At 38.9% G+C, this 5,621-nt stretch overlaps 1 long non-coding RNA gene across 1 annotated transcript; it reads right to left on the bottom strand.

The window, feature by feature from the left end:
• Positions 1-2,854: 2,854 nt before the first annotated feature.
• On the bottom strand, positions 2,855-5,051 carry LOC130989487 (uncharacterized). The gene is made up of 3 exons (XR_009090638.1): positions 4,938-5,051; positions 3,761-3,833; positions 2,855-3,404 (listed from the first exon to the last, which is right to left on the bottom strand). It is a non-coding gene; the product is annotated as an uncharacterized LOC130989487 (long non-coding RNA).
• Positions 5,052-5,621: the final 570 nt, after the last annotated feature.

Below are 5,621 nucleotides of genomic sequence, written 5' to 3'. Positions count from 1 at the left end.
TAAACGAACTTGAACGAGCTTTTTTCGAGCCGAACTCCGAATAGTTTGCGAGCGGCTTGGTTTGTTTACACCCCTACGAACGATTAATAATACATAGCAAATTTAAATATATTACTTTGATATAAATATTATTTTATTTTTTATAACTATAAATACAACTAAAATAATTATTCATCAAATTTCGACGGGTTACACGCTAGTTGTGAATTCGAGCTTTAAAACTCGAATTCACAACCAACACTAACGATTCAGTTGTGAATTCATCGAGTTGGTTGTGAATTCTAGTTTTAATTGTAAATTCATAGATCTAGTTGTGAATTCAAGAATGTTAAGTTGTGAATTTATAGATGTGGTCGTGAATTCAAAAATATTAAGTTGTGAATTTATAAATCTGGTTGTGAATTCAAGAAAATTAAGTTGTGAATTCATAGATTACAACAAGAAAATGCAGCTTTAACGACCGGAAATTCAGTCGTTAAACCCAAAAATTCGGTCGTTAAACTCTTAACGACCGAAAATTGGTGTCGTTGTTTTGTTCGTCGTCCGGTTGTTAACGATCGAAATTTTTTGGTCGTTAATTAACAACGATCGAAAATTAAATTTTAACGACCGTTTGTTTTATCGTTAAAACCGTGGAGAAGGACGACGATCTGGGAAATATAACAATCGAAATTCGGTCATTAATCTCCTGCGTGAACTAACGACCGTTTATTTTCGGTCGTTGCGTAACGACCGAAATTCGGCCGTTGATAACCGTTTAATCTGTTAATTGCCGGCGACATCTAACTGCTGTCTGTGATATTAACGACCGTATTTTCGGTCGTTGTTATTATTATTATTATTATTATTATTATTATTATTATTATTATTATTATTATTATTATTATTATTATGAAGATGATCAAAGTAATGAAGATGATCAAAGTAGAAAGTCATCAAATAACAAAGTAGCAAAATATAAAATACGTCAACGAGGAGTTTAGGAATTCAGTAGTCAAAGTAAGAAGTCATCACATAGTGTCTACAACAAAAGAGACTGAACATAATCAAAGGTCCGGGTGGGTCCCATCAGTGGCATCGGAGGGGATGGTGCTCGATATCCTCGCATGAGCATCGCGATCTGGGCCTGCATCTCCTGTATAACACTGTTCTGAGCCTCCTCGTTCGCTCTCCAAGCCTCTAGCTCCCTCACTGTAGAGCTCAACTCCTCCCTCAATGTGGTGACCTCAGCCCTCGAGGCAACATCGAAGGGAAACTGGGAGGTGCTAGTGAACTGCGAGCTCGACGACTCGTCGTGCGAAGTAATCGACCTCGACATCATCATACCTAATCCCATGATGCGCCCCCTCGTATCAGGAGTGACAACCTCTCGGAAGATGTGATCCACATCTGAATGCGTGACCTCTTCCTGTGTCTGACGAAGCTCTCCCAATCTCCTCTTGACCTCCAACTACAATACAAAATAAGTTAGAATAGTTGTAAAATAAATTATTCGAACAAAAGAATTTAAATATAGTAAATTAACGTCATACCTCGTTCTACGCGGGTCGTCCAGCGGTATACTGTCCATTCTTATAAAGATGTGCATACATGGGGTATAGAATTTGCATGATCACAATTGATTCATTATTTACACTATCCTGTAAACATGGCAATTCTACAAATGAAGAAAAAAATACAAAATGTTTATGACGTGGAAAAATAAAAATTAAAAAATAGGAATTCTGAAAATGAATTAAAAATAAACTTACACGTCTTTGACTTGAATAAGTCCATAAACAAAACTAACTCCCCAACAAGATACAAAATAAACTCCTAGATAAATTGGCCTATACAAATTCACGCAGCTAACCAAATCTTTTTGGTTATTCCGCGGCCGAATCAGTGTGGAAAAAAATATTGAAGGTACTATAATTTTATTTTTGTTGTATAAATATAAAACTTGTGTTCATTTACGTGTTCTTTTTTATGCTCTAGGATGATCCTTCCGCTAAATGGTATTTCTATGAGGATGAGCCGCAATTCAGTCTGATGAGTCAGTTGTTCGGTCTAGAATCAATGAAGACCAAACACAACCATCCCTGCAACATAATCGTCATTAGCGATACTCCCAGTCCCAACATTGTTGGGCGAACGGTGGTTATTGTCGACGACTCATCCGACGACGAGATAACGTCAACTCGCTCTGTTAGAAAACTACCACCGGTACGACGCTTGTTTGTAAAGGATGATGGTGAAACTCCAGATGACCACATTAGTAGCACTAATTGGTCATCCCGGGAGCAACAAATTCTTGCTCCGGCCCGCGTCTGTAAAGAATACCCGAACAATGGGGTTGAAGGCAGCTCATGCGGGTCGTCGTGGAGTCCTTGGAAATAGAGGAAAAAATTTAGCTTTATGAATTTGGAGGCTTTATCGTTATTGATTTGAGTTATTTTTCTAATTTGCATGATTACGTTCCAAAAGCAATTTGACATCATTTTACGTTGACGAATCCTCCCTATGTCTACGTTATTGTTAAATTTTATTGAGTGTCAACAATCACTCCTTTGCAGATCGAGTACGACAATCACACCTTGTTATCGATAATTTCTATTTCTCGCTTGCTGTGAAAAACTATATTATCAGCTCAAAACACAAAGAAATAACTAACTGGGATTCAACTAATTCTAACCTATATATCCCACACACATAAGTTACTTCTGAACGACATTGGTGATTTCTATCGGGATGACTAGTCCATATCCCAGGCCTTGTATCTCACAGACTCCGGTGAGCCCTGTCATTCCCGAACGACAGCTTCAGCGACAACAAAGCAAGTCACCGGAGCAAAAAGAGAGTCTTCGCCAAGCTGCTGCGAAATGGCGGAGAGTAGGAGTCGAGTGTCGGCGTTGAGGATGAAGATGTGGTATTTGGATCAGCTGGAGGTGCCCGGCTCCGCCAAGGTCATGAAGGGGGCAACGCTCGTCGTTTCGGTGGTGGTGGGGCGGAGGACGAAGGGAGCCGGAGCAACATGGAGATGGTGGCGGACGCTTTTGGTGGTGAGGAAGGTGATGGGTGAGGCAGTTAGAAAACTGATGGCTGCGTGGAAATGCTATGTTTTGAAGATGAATTTGTTTTGACATGTACATGTAAAAACACGATTTTGTATTATATGTCATTCTTTTGTCTTGACAAGTTAATAAGAAAATGAGATTTCACAATTGTGACACCCAAATCCAATTTAAATTTACATGGAAACGCACGCGGAAAATCCATGACTATAAATAAATATTTAATGAGAAAATCAGAAAATAAATTTTTATTTAAACATACTTTACTCAAAATAACATTTTTAAGTAAAACTAAATTCAAAAATATTTGACTCGCCATTCGACCTTCCACGCGCCTCCGGCCTTTAAAACCTGAAAATGTTAAGTATGTGATGAGTATACAGGGTACACTCAGTGTGGGAACATGCAATCATTGTCCACGTTAATAAAAATGAGAATCACATATGATCAATACATTCGTAACTGTAAGTCGCACGGTGGCATACCAAGGACCTTTCCGTCCTTGACCGATTTAGCCGGCCCCTGGCGACTAGTTGCAACCATAACTTTAACATAATATCGCATTGTGGCATACCAAGGATCTTTCCATCCTGGACCCATTCAACGGGCCCCTAGCGATATAATTTAATGCAACTCACATATGGTAAACACATAATATTAAAATGGACAAAGATTAACCACAGCATGTACTGAAATAAATCCCACACCTGAATTTGAAGTTCAACTTGAAAGCTAATTCTGATAATTCAAATTAAAATCCATGTCCTAGTCGCGCCACACCTAGTCAGATAAATTCAAATAATAAACATAAGGGCCTAATTGAACTTTAAAAATAATAATAATAGTAGTTTAAATCTTAAGAATTTATTATCATAAAACCATTTGAAATCATTTGTCTAATAGATTATAAAAGAGTTTTTCTTATAAAAATATTTGGGCTCAATATTTAATTAAAACTAAGTTTAAATTAGTAATTCAAGCCCATATATAAAATTAATGACATCATTTGTAAAATAATAAGCAAATGCAAAACCATTTGATAATGAAAATTAGTCCACACTTCAAGCCCAAAAATAAATTAAATCTTTAGCCCATACTTGAGCCCAAATTCCTTATCTCTCCTTTAAATCCCTTTCTCTACATTTTCAGCACTCAACACATACTCACACATACCCAACTCACGCAGCAGCTCACTCTCTCTCTCTCCTTCTCTCCCTCTTGGTGCCCTGCCCTCCTCCCTCTCCTCTTCTCGGCCTCCTGCCGCCGCCACCAGACGGCACGCCGCCGCCGGAGGCCGGCGGCTCTGGCTCCCCCTGTCCTCTCCTCAACCTCTCTCCCTCTTCCTCATTTCTCGCCCCCTCTGCCCTTCTCCTCGCCGCGCCTTGCCGCGGCCATCTCCCTTCTCCGGTGACTCCCGCCGCCTTGTCAGTACCTACCACTCCTCTCATTTCTCCCTCTTCTGGTCGACGGCAGCTGCCACCATCGCCGCCTCCGCGTTGACAGCAGCACAGCCCAGCCGCCGCCTCCCCTTTTCTAGATCTGATGCCGCCCAACCACCGTCGCCGCCTCTCTGCCCATCTTCGCCGGCCGCCGTGGCGCGGCAGCGCCCGGCGACGCCTACTAGCCAGCTCCCCCTTCACCTCTCCGGCTGTCAAACAGTCATACACTCGATTTCCCCCCTTTTCCTCTATCTATTTCCTTTTCCATGTAATTATAATATTTATTCTATTTGATTTCTTATGGAATTACAGAAAATGGATGTATGCATGTTTTGATTTGAAAACAGAATTATGTTGTAAAGTTTTGGTTTTTGGGAAGAAATTGGAGAAACGATTGAGATGCTGAAATAAAATTACATAAGCTCTGTACAAGAATTAAAATTACCACTTGAATCGAAAGCAGCAGAAACAAGAAGTTGATTGCTGGGATTTGGTGGTGTTTTCAGAAAATGAAAGAGTTTAATAAGCTGAAATGAGGCGGTGGAGTCGAGTAGATGAATTTCATGATGCATAAGACTATTAAGTAAAAAATGATGCGTGCTCTCCAAGGATTAAAAAAACATGTGGCTGAGGAACAAAAATGAAATCGTGGCTGAGGAACAAAAGATTTTACGGGCTCTAATTCAAACCAAGCCCAATGAAACATAAATAAATACATAAGGCCCATTATAGAGATTATTGGAGTAATATATTTTTATGGCCCAACGCATAAAAATTATATAAATATTTTATCTAAGCTTCAAATTCATATTAAAATAATATTTGGGAAAATAAATTTATATTTCTATAGGTATATTTTATAGTTCAAAATCACATCTAACTAGGGGCGCAACTAGATTCATCACAAACTCGACTCATATATATATATTTTAATAACTCGAAAATATAACAATTTCCAAATAAAATTTGCAAAGGAAGTAAACGGTTTTGGGCTGTGACAACAATACTTTGTCATGCAATTCAATTCTTGCATCAACATAGATATATCACTGAAACATCAAGAAACACAATCATTCGCATCTTACAAAAAATCACCACAAAATGAATGATAGCCAAATCTATGTTGGCA

This window comes from Salvia miltiorrhiza, chromosome 6, assembly GCF_028751815.1.
Source record: "Salvia miltiorrhiza cultivar Shanhuang (shh) chromosome 6, IMPLAD_Smil_shh, whole genome shotgun sequence".
NCBI lineage: Eukaryota > Viridiplantae > Streptophyta > Magnoliopsida > Lamiales > Lamiaceae > Salvia > Salvia miltiorrhiza.
Note: the sequence above shows the minus strand (reverse complement) of the source record. Positions and strands in the feature narration are given on the sequence as shown.